Source organism: Petaurus breviceps, unplaced genomic scaffold (assembly GCF_028583685.1).
Source record: "Petaurus breviceps papuanus isolate PSGF00001 unplaced genomic scaffold, PetGlider_PUasm1.0 188, whole genome shotgun sequence".
NCBI classification, from domain to species: domain Eukaryota; kingdom Metazoa; phylum Chordata; class Mammalia; order Diprotodontia; family Petauridae; genus Petaurus; species Petaurus breviceps.
Window position 1 is genome coordinate 40,292,373 of NW_027185804.1, and position 10,847 is coordinate 40,303,219.

Here is a 10,847-nt window from a genome sequence, read left to right on the forward strand (position 1 = left end):
ATGATGACTGTCCATCAAAATAATAGTTCTGAAATCATTTTCATCCTCTTAGGATTCTCTGATTACCCAGATCTTAAAGAATTCCTCTTCCTTCTGTTCCTGGTCATTTATGCGGTCACAGCGGTGGGAAATCTCATGATGATTTTGATTATCAGGATAACTCCTAAACTCCACACTCCTATGTACTTTTTCCTCAGTAACTTATCTTTTGTGGATTTCTGCTATTCCACTACTATTACACCCAAGTTTCTAGAAATCTTGATTGTAGAAGATAGAAGCATCTCTTTCCTGAGTTGCATAGCACAATTATTTCTTGTTGCCAACTGTGTGGTAACTGAGGCTGTCTTATTGGCAGTGATGGCCTATGATCGTTTTGTGGCCATTTGTAATCCCCTGTTGTATACAGTTACCAGCTCTCATAAACTCTGTATCTTCCTAGTGGCTGTGGCATATTCATGGGGCATAATTTCTTCTATGATATTTACTTACTCTCTACTTGTATTATCATTTTGTAGAACGAACATAATTAATAATTTTTTTTCTGTGAATATTCTGCCATATTTGCTGCTTCGTTCTCTGATAAATAATTTTCTGAGGCAATCCTTTTTGGCCTCACAAATTTTAATACATTTTGCACTCTCTTGATAATTCTCACATCATATGTCTTTATCTTGTTCACCATCATGAAAATGCCTTCAACCAGTGGGAGACAGAAAGCTTTCTCTACCTGTGCCTCCCACTTCACAGCTGTCATCATTTTCTATGGTGCCATCCTTTTCCTCTACTGTGTTCCCAATTCCAAAAGTTCATGGCTCCTAATCAGAGTAAGCGCTGTTTTTTATTCAGTGGTGATTCCCATGCTTAACCCCCTAATATATAGCCTAAGAAACAAAGATGTGAAAGAAACTGTTAAGAAATTAATAGGGGGCAGCTAGGTGGTACAGTGAATACAACTCCAGCCCTGGGGTCAGGAGGACCTGAGTTCAAATCTAGACTGAGACACTTGACACACTTATTAGCTATGTGACCTTGGGCAAGTCAATTAACTCCAATTGGCTTGCCTTCTCCCCTCAAAAAAAAAGGAAAAATAAATTAATGGACAATAGGCTATGTTCACAATAATATTACTTGAATTGATGGTAGCTCTACTATTTGAACTACCCTTGAAGATTTTGTAGATGTATTTATGCAATTATTTATTTATTCAATCATTCATTCATTCAGTTATTTATTTGTTTATTTATTTTATACCTTAGCCACACACTATAATGAGTTTCCTCACTAATAACAAGAAAACAGAGGATCATGCATGGAACATACATGTACAACTTGCAACACTTTTTAGCATAGAATAAAATCAAGTTAATTTCAAAGTTGCTGTGCTTATTTATAATTCCTCCTGGCCATTCTTATGTTCTCTACTGGTCACTGAAATGTTTCAATGATTCTCTCTTCCTTTTTCCTTTTCTGTCAGTACTATTCATACCCCCAATTCTAACTCCAAAGATGCATAGTATATGTTGCATTATGCATAGAAAAAGTAATAATTTGGTGTCACATTTAAGTCCTAAATACAGTCCCATATTGCAACTCCTTTTCTCTTGGTCCAACGTTGAGCTAGTATCAGGATCTGGAAAATAGACATGTTCCTATAAGTGAAGGAAGCATATGCTAAGTGAAAAAAAAAATCAAGAAACCTCTTGCAACATTTTTATTAGGACAGAGCTAATGTCAGAGCTTTATATCAAGATGACATCTTAAATTTTGGAGTAAAATAAACTTAGGGATCCTTTAAGATTGGTTACAAGTTTTATTGGTTTTTTTTTTTGGTTTTATTTTTTTTTTGCTTTTTGGCAGGGAAATACAGGGCAATTGGGGTTAAATTACTTGCCCAAGGACACAGGGCTAGTAAGTGTCAAGTGCTTGAAGCAGGATTTGAACTCAGGTCTTCCTGGCTCCAGAGCTGGTGCTCTATTCACTGACACCTAGCCGGCCCATCATTTTTCTTCTATCACCTTCCTTTAGGATATGAAGGACATAGGAAGCAAAAATCACAGTTATGAGGCATGACTAAGAGGTAAGGATGTGACGGCTATATTTTTTGACTTCAGAGTAAGGGAGTATTAGAAGAATTAAGACTTGCCAAGGTCTAGAGCAGCATCATAGGTTGAAGAATTCATTGAAAATTCATTATACAAGATTAAACAGTGTTATCCCAGTGAAATATACTTGGCAAGCACTTAAAAAAGGTATTTGTTTGTTTTGTTGTTTTAGTCTGATGTGACTGCAAAAAAAAAAAAAACAGACAAAAAAAACAACAACAACAAAAACAGCAAAAACTTAATCCCTGCTACAGAGAAAGCTGAGTCTGGTGAATCAGTTGTTCTCAGGAGTTCTGAACCATAGAATACTAAAGCTAATCAGTTACAGTCCTCTACAAATGGACCTAATGGAAAAGGGGGAAAACAGACGTGATAGGAAACTGTTATTGTCATCATTGAGCTGTGTCTAATTCTTCATGACCCCATTTGGAATTTTCTTATTAAAGATACTCGTGTGGTTTCCCAGTCCACTCTCCAGCTGACTACAAATAAGGAAATTGAGGGAAACATGGTTAAGAGACTTGCCCAAGACCACAAAGTTATCCAGTATTTGAGGTTAGATAAAACTCAACTCTTCCTGAGTCTGAGACTAGCACTCTCTTCACTGCACCACATTCATACTCAGGTTGCAAATAGAGCAGGTCAAATCTATGATGATTATCAGAAGGTGGCTTGCCTTGTGTGATTGCTCCAGTTCCAGCCTAAGAATGATAGAGAAACACTATCTCAATGAATGCAATAATTTTTTTGTGGATTGCTTGATAGTGTAGACACAGGGATAAGGGGAATCTATGCCTTCTTGTAAATGATTAATGTTACATTTGAAACCTATGCCTCTAATCACTTATATTGGGTCCCTATTGTCAAGGTTAATAGTAGTAATAGGTGTAGCAATGTAATTTCACTAAGAAATTTACAATTATTTTCTTATTTACTCCTCGGGACCACGTGGGAAGTTGTTGCTAGTTATTATTGTTGTTATTTTGTAAATGAAAAAAACTGAGACAAATACAGGATAAGTGATTTGTCCGGGGTGAAATAGCTAGTAAGTTTTTGAGACCAAATTTGAAATCAGGTCTTTTGACTACAGACCTGCAAGTGTATCCATTGCATCACCTGGCTGACCTTAACCTCAGTAAGTCTTAAAAATGCTTTAAATTTCTATTAGGCAGCAATAGATTCCCTCTCTGGTTTTATGTTGTCTGATATTTGGGACGTAAGCTGTGTTTTAGAAACTAAAGAGTGTTAACAAGATGGATTTGGAAAGGAATTAGCCATCAAATTATATGTTCTAATGAGGAGATATGTCTGGTCATATCCACCTATACCTTCCCAAAGTCAAGTCCTGGAATTCAGAACAATTCTTCAGCAAGGCACTACAATAAAAGGACCAAAAAAAACTTATCAGTGACATGAGTAAGATTACAACGTGGATCTCCTCTTCCTTGATATCTGGGCATCATTATTGAGTAGGCTATTTGTAGGACAGTGGGCTAGTCTTCAAGTAAAAAAGGTTGTATCAGGCATAGCCTGCACCCTTCAAAGAGCTAGTCATTTATGTGATAAGATGACATTTGGCCCTACAAAGACCCATACCAATGCCATTAGAGGACTACTCACCCACTATGAACTATGCATTACAATTAGGAATACAGACAGTGAGAGAGGGAAAAATTCACCGTAGATGGAGCTGTCAGAGAAGGTGCAACTTGCACAACCTAAGAAAGGTGGACATAGGTGCAAATTCAGGTAAGTGAAAATCAAGATGGAATGGATTCCCAAGCAAGGAGAATAGCATGCACACTGGGTGTTCAAGGGATGAGCAGCAGCTCTGTTTAGGAGCATCTGTGGCTTATATTAGGGAAGCAGTTTGAAAGTAAGTCTATAAGGCAGAAGGGGACCAAATTATACAATGAAGATGTGAGCAGTAGAATATTCCATTAAGCTATCAAGATGATTTGGTACAAGGTCAAGCATTTTATATGGACAGTCTAATCTTCCTTCAATATCCTCTTGTCTTGTGACCTGCTCGTTGAGTTTCCCCTGACTCACCCAACTGAAAGTGCCCTCAGACTCAAATAATTTTCTTAGAACACTTTGGTTCCCTCCTTTGTATGCCCAGCATTGAGTTAGTTTTTTTGGTTTGTTTTGCTTTGCTTTTGTTTGTTTTTTATTTGTTTTATATACGGAGTGAGTTATCTGAGGCCCCATAATTTCCTGACTTACCCAATGTGACATAGAACTTATATCTCAATGTGGTTTATCTGTTGTATTATAACTCATCTCCTAATATGTGTTTCCCAATATCTTGTTTCAGATAGTGAAATTAGTTCTGTAAAAATCGATGTCTTGTGTCTCCCTCTCCTTTTCCCCTTTCCTACTTCTCCTCCACTTTCTTCCTCTCCCCTTCACTCCTTTCTCAAAAATACTTTGAGAAACAGAAATAGAATATCAAATACTCCTCAAGTATTGGCTGCATATGAGAATCATTTTTTTCTCCTTAGAGTAGGATTACAGCAGTCTTACATAGTCTAGAATTTAGGTAGCATTCCTGTGTTATTCACTGTCATCTCTTTTTTTGTAACCTATGCACAGTCTGCATATATGATCAAAGAATGGCATTATTTCCAATATATTCAGCAGCACCATTTTGCTAGAATTTCAAAAATGCTATAATTAGTTCCATTCAGTACCACAACTCCAGTGAGTGTTGTGGCATCTGAAGACACTGGAAGCAAAGTGTTAATTTTAGAGGTGATACCAAAAATGGTTTTAAGGATTCTTAAGCTTAACTTTAAGTATATCAGCTATGGCTATTTTTTTTTTTACCAGTCAATCCATCAAACCTAAGTTCTGTAACATACTTTACAATAGTATTTGATTGTTTCCTCACATGCCTTTCACAAAATTTGGAAATGATCATAAATTGAGACACATTTTATAGGAAAGAATTGAATTCCCCATTTCCAATCTTTACTCTCAATCCTGTATAATACCCTATGATTCCATATGGATTAGACCAAATCCACAGACCCAGAGTGAACCCTTTTCCTAGTTTTCATGTTCCTACAGTTGAATCAGTACTTCTTTGAGGATCTGTAATGGCCGTGTAAATTTTTAAGATGTTCCCTGCCCCTAGGTTAAGTACACCTGGAGCCTGTGGTGGGAGGATTGTTTTTTTAGGAACACCCACTCCTTGGTGCTTTGTTATTGGGCAGTGGGTTACATTCTTGTTACATTCTCTGACTCAGGAGAAGGCTATATAATTCCTGATGTGAGATTCTGTTTTGGGGCTCACTTTGAGAAGTGTTGTGTGATTTGACCAGATAACACTCTGGGCAGCTGTTGAGAAGCCCCCTAACCCCGGCTTTGAAAAACCCAGATGTTGATGCTTCTCTCTCTGGTAACTGTGATTTGGTATGGATATAATGGTTGGACAGTTGGAGGCCTGTTTGCTTGAAAGGTTTCTGTCTGAATACTCTGGACTTTGGGGTGCTGACATTTTTCCCCTGAACTATGTAAATGATGTGTTTGATTGATTAAAACAAGATTGTTAACCCATTTTGAGTTCCTTTAGCAAAGCAGATCTAAGAACCTGTGTTGGCAGCCACCCTAGGGACACTGGGGTGCTTGCCACAACAGGATCAAGTTTCATTTCCTTTGTTAGTATGTCCAACATCTAATGATAATCTAATCATATTACTGAATAAGAGTCTATTATTCAAGTATAACATTTTTCATTATTTCAAGATAATTCCATTTTTCATGCCCTCCATTCTTCTGGACTTCTACCTATCCAAGAAAAACAAAGCAAAGGGGCAGAACCAACATGGCAGGGTGACTCCAGAAGTTGCCTGAGATCTCCCCATTATCCCTTGGAAGGAACATAAAGTCAAGGCTCTAAAAGAATTTTGGAGTGACAGTCTACAAAAATATAGAGTGAAACAATTTCCAGACAAAGAAAATTTAGAAGGAATTCAGGAAAATTCTGTCTCACTTCAGGAAAATGAGGACACAGCTCAGCACAGATGGTATCTGGGAAAGGCAATGGGAGATTATTAGCCACAGCACAGATAAACAGCCAACCCTCTGTGGTTCTGGCTCAGCAAGACAGTGGCACAGCAAGATGGGTGTGAGGTCTCCAGCCCCAGCAGAGCAGGCAAACTGCCAGACCTGGGAGCTATTGCATAATACATACAAGTAGGACAGGCCCCCCTAGTACAGTAAACAAGCTGACAGCCCCAGAGGCACCAGGAAAAAAAGCCCAGCAACCAGGCCCCTGGCCCCTAGTGCAAGAAACTTGGGCAAGTGCCCCTGTAGCACAGGAGTAGAACTCAAATTATATATTTTTAAATGACCAGAAAAATAAACAAACAAATAAAAAATCCCTGACCACAGAAAGCTACTATGCCAACAGGGAAGATCAAAACACAAACTGAGAAGAGGAAAATAAAGTCAAAATACCTGTATTCAAAGCCTCAAAAAGGAATATAAATTGGTCTCAGTCCCATAAAGCCTTCTTGGAAGAGTTTGAAATGAATTTAAAAGATGAAATAAGGGAGGCCAGAGTCAAAATGGCAGAACAGAAAAAGGACTTCTGTGGGGCTCCGGGTCCCAGCTTCTCCAATTCATATAAAAGGTAATTCTGAACAAATTTTGGAGCTTCTGAACCCATAAAATGACATAGAGAAGCTAACCTCCTGCTGAGGACAGCCCAGCAGGAATTGGACAGCACAGTGTTCTGGGAGCCGAGCCCAGCCCTGCTTGAGCCAGAGGTTTTAGCCTAGGTGAAGGCCTGACCAGCCACTGGCTGGAGGGACTTCAGATCACCAGCAGCTGTGAGAGTTTCCAGAATTATCAACCCACACATGCTAAGTACAAAGTGAGAGGTCAGTGCAGTGTGGAATTTGTGATCTGTTAATTTGGGAGGGCATTTGGACTTTGTTCCCGAGATAGGAAGCAACTGAGGCACAGCAGCTATGCAGCTACAGCCATGTGGCATTTTCAGCTCCTGATCTGCAGATTGTAGGGGGATCAAGCGACCATTCTGAGGGGTAATGACTCTTGCTTTAACCTGCTTGCATCTGGATTCAGTCTAGGGTGGAGGTCCTAGGGTGTATGACCAGCTTGCCAGAGTGTATGAAGGCTTCAGAGAGGGCACCCAAACAATACCTTCAGCAACTGAGAAAACCCCAGTGTTTGGGATGAAGAACCCATGTCTGGTGGCAGAGTCCTACTGTGGCAAAAAGCCCCAAAATCAAGTAATTCAGTGACAGCATGAGCAAACAAGGGAAGCAAAGCAAAAAGAGCAATGAAACTTTACCCTCTTCTTTTGGGGACAAAAAGGATCAAAGCATTGAACAGGAGAAAGACAGTGAAGTCAGAATTCCTGCACCAAAAGCTTTTTAAGGAAGATACGAACTGATTACAGGCCATAGAGGACCTTAAGATGGATTTTGGAAACCAAATAAGAGAAGTGGAGGAAAAATTGGGAAGATAAATGAGAGTGATGCAAGAAAATTATGAAATGAGAGTAAACAACCTGACAGAACAAAATAACAGCTTAAAAATCAACTAACTCAAATGGCAAAATAGGCTCAAAAAGGCAATGAAGAGAAGAATGCCTTAAAAAGCTGAATTTGCCAGATGGAAGAAAAAGATTCTCAAAAACTCACTGAAGAGTATTATAAATAGATCCAGAAGAGATAATTTAAAAATGATTGTACTACCTGAAAGCCATGATTAAAAATAGAACCTAGGAATCATCCTTCAAGAAACTGTCAAGGAAAATTGCTCTGATGTTTTAGATGCAGAGGGCAAAATAGAGGTTGAAAGAATCCACCAATCACCTCCTGAAAAGATCCCAAAAAGAAAACTCATAGGAATATTCAATCCACATTCTTGAATTCCCAGATCAAGGAGAAAATATTACAAGTAGGCAGGAATAAACAATTTGAATATTGTGGAAACACAATCAGGATATCCCAGGATCTGGCAGCTTCTAAACTGAGGGATCGAAGGGCTTGGAATATGATATTCTGGAGGTCAAAGAAGCTGTGGTTAAAACCAAGAATTACCTACCCAGCAAAACTGAGTATCATGTTTCAGGGGAAAATACGGTCTTTCAGTGGAATAGAGCACTTTCAAACATTCTTTTATTAATTTTTTTATTTGCTTTTTGGAGGACATTTGGGGTTAAGTGATTTGCCAAGGTCACAAAGGTAGTTTTTGTGTCAAGTCACTGAAGCCAGACTTGAACCCAGGTCCTCCTGACTCCAGGACTGGTGCTTTATTCACTGTGGCCCCAAAGTGACCCCAACTCTCAAGCATTCTTAATGAAAAAACTAGAGCCGAATGGAAAATTTGATGTTCAGACATAAGAAACAAGAAAAGCATGAGAAGGTAAACGGGGAAAAGAAAGCATAAGGAACTTATCAAAGTTGAACAATTTATATCCCTAAATGGAAAAACAATACTTGTTAACTTATGAAACTTTTCTCAGTATGAGAAAATTTTAAGGGAATAGAAATGTGTGTATACATACATATATATATATGTATATATATATATGTATATATATATATATGTCTGAATAGGAGATTATATGGGCACATGAATACCTATGTGAATGTGTGGATATATGTGTACAGGTATACACAGATAGAGGGCACAAGACCAATTTAATCGGAATGGATGATACTTAGTTGAAATGAAGAGGTGAGAGAGGAATATAATGAGAGGAGATGGGGAGAGACAGAATGGGGTATTCTATCTCATATAGAAGAGGCAAGGGAAAATGGTTACAATGAAGGGGAAGAACAGGAAGGCAAAAAGGAATGGGTCAACCTTATTATCATTGAATTTGGCTTAGGGAGGGAATTACATACACACTAAATATTATATCTCACACTGCAGGAGAGTAGTGGGGAAAGGGATGAGAGGAGGGATGATGGAAGGGAGTGCAGGCTGGATGTTGAAAAGTTGGAAGCACTCACTTTTGAAAAGAGGCAGAATCAAAGTAGAGAATAGCACAAGTAGGAGGTGGGCTAGGAAGGAGGGAAATATAGTGAGTCTTTTCCCTTTTGTTCTGTTTCTTCTTTCACAATCTGACTAATGTGGAAATATGCTCACATGATTGCACATGTATAAACTATATGAATTTCATTGCCAACTTGGGGATAAGGAATAGGAAAGAGAAAAAAAAATTTGAGACTCAAAATCTTATAAAAACGAGTGTAGTAGCTATGTTTAATTGTAATTGGAAAAAAAAATAATACACTACAAAAGGAAATAGAAGGCAGATTAAAAAAAAGTGTTTATAATCTGTAAAAAAGAAAAAAAAACAAAACGAAGCAAAGAAAGAAAACATTTAATCTCTTCTTTTCTCTTTTACTTAATTGTTTTGGCATTATGTTCTGTGACTGTGGGGTAACTCCCTTGCTTTCCTTCAGTTGTTCATGCTCAAGAATAGGTTCTATGAATAGCTGAGGTTGAGCATTGCATAGTAAATTGTCCCAGCAAGTTAACGAGTACCTTTCTCACATAGACAGGTTTTAGATTTGGTTTCTTTGTTGATGTAGAACTGACGGTGACGTCAGATATATGTTTTTACTAAATATCTGTATTGCAATTTGATGTATATTATGGAGATACACAGCACCTATCAATACAAATCACTGAAGTTATTGATTCATCTTAAATAGAAAATAAGCTTTACACTATTTTGTTACGCAGTTTTAGTGAACAAAATTATAATATGTTTCTATTGTTCTATGTTCCTTATCCACCTTCATTACTGGTTGAATTCATTAGTTCACAGTTCTGTGTATTAATGAGGTTACTAACTGTCATTATGGCTATCTTAGTCCCAGGTACATTCCATTGTTTTATGTCGTGTTGTCAAATCAAATAGAAGTCTATAATTTCTGTCTATCATAGTGAGTAATGACCAAGTCCTATGTGCTAGTGTAATGACATTTATAGACTTGTTTATAATATTGATCTTTTTTTAGGCAAGCTTTCTTTGATTAGGATGTTTCCTAAACTCTTCCTCCTAGGAGTATGGACTAGTAAAATGTTCCCTGGTATAACTCCTGACCTCTCAAATTTTTATGGACAAAATTCTCAGGTTGGCGCTCAGAGGGTAGGAAACAACAAACAAAAAACAAAACCAAAGAAAAACATTCAATTTCTTATGCAACCTGGTTTAGTATTAATGACTTTATTTTGAATCCCCTTCAAAAGTTTTTGCATCTCTATATTTTTAAAATGTTTTCTATGTCATATAAAAGGAGAGAAGTTTAGCATTTCCCTTGATAAGGATGGAAGGTGTCCTAGTGGACTTACGACATGGGTATGGTGAAGATATTACCATATACTCTATGACATCTAACCATGTTTTTGTTGTTGTCACTGTTTTGTTTTAGAATTGAGCCAATGGAAGCTAATGGCATTATGAGAAATCAAGAAACAATAAAACAAAACATAACTGATAAAAAGAAGACAACGTGAAATATCTCATTGGAAAACAACTGACCTAGAGAATAGATACAGCAGAGATAACTTTTTAAAAAATATTTAACTAAATGATTAAAAAAAGCCTAGACATCATCTTTCAAGAACTCATCAAGGAAAAAGGCCCTGATATTCAAGAACCAGAGGGTAAAATACAAATTGAAAGACTACACTGATCACCTACTGAAAGAGATCCCAAAATGTAAACTCCCAGGAATAGTATAACCAAAT

The 10,847-nt window shown here is 37.5% G+C and overlaps 1 non-coding gene and 1 pseudogene across 1 annotated transcript; both read left to right on the plus strand.

Moving 5' to 3' along the window:
- LOC138163329 (olfactory receptor 1165-like) lies at positions 1-1,122 on the plus strand (annotated as a pseudogene).
- Positions 1,123-10,379: 9,257 nt separating this feature from the next.
- On the plus strand, positions 10,380-10,506 carry LOC138163936 (U6atac minor spliceosomal RNA). The gene has a single exon (XR_011168961.1). It is a non-coding gene; the product is annotated as a U6atac minor spliceosomal RNA (small nuclear RNA).
- Positions 10,507-10,847: the final 341 nt, after the last annotated feature.